We start from the raw sequence: 583 nt of genomic DNA, 5'->3' as shown, positions 1-583 counted from the left end.
CGAACCTATCTCCGCACCCTTTTACATACACATCATAAAAAGGGCAAATCGCCGCTCGCTACACCGCGTGACGACAAAGATGACCTCGAGCTGCACACATCTTAAATGCTCACCTTCACACGAGCGAGCTGCGAGTAACCCGCGAGATCCTCCGCGCATTACTCCCCCCGATCCCCTCTCCCTCTCCTCCGACGATTACTTTCGATTGCGAAAAGTTACTAAATTTGTCATTGATTCATCCATTCATGGATGAAGAAGAACTCCATCAATCAAGCATCCCAAATGAGGAGAGTGTGGAGAGGGGGGAGGGGGAGGGGGGTGGCAAGGCCAATGCTGACTGACACAAGTTATAAAAACGGGCGGCAGAGCCGCATCATCTTCCTCGCGCAGCCGCCCCCTCCCCTCCTCCTCTCCCCCAAATCGGACCCAAAATCCAAGACGAAGTTTTTCTCCAATCCCCACTCCCCCACCCCCACCCCCACCCCACGGCGGCGTCGCCGGCGGCAGCAGCCGGAGGGGAGGGAGCCGCCCGCCCATTCCGCCGCCCCAAACCCTAGCTCGGCCGGCCCATGCGCCCCAAACC

General features: G+C 58.7%; 1 protein-coding gene across 1 annotated transcript in view; it reads left to right on the top strand.

Annotated features, from left to right (window-relative positions):
- Positions 1–384: 384 nt before the first annotated feature.
- The window catches only part of LOC123090547 (polyadenylation and cleavage factor homolog 4), a gene marked incomplete in the record, with an annotated part of 5,856 nt that continues 5,657 nt past the window's right edge, over positions 385–583 (top strand). The window contains 1 exon segment of the mRNA XM_044511861.1: positions 385–479.

This window comes from Triticum aestivum, chromosome 4B (genome assembly GCF_018294505.1).
Source record: "Triticum aestivum cultivar Chinese Spring chromosome 4B, IWGSC CS RefSeq v2.1, whole genome shotgun sequence".
Lineage (NCBI taxonomy): Eukaryota > Viridiplantae > Streptophyta > Magnoliopsida > Poales > Poaceae > Triticum > Triticum aestivum.
This window is presented reverse-complemented; position numbering and strand designations above follow the sequence as displayed.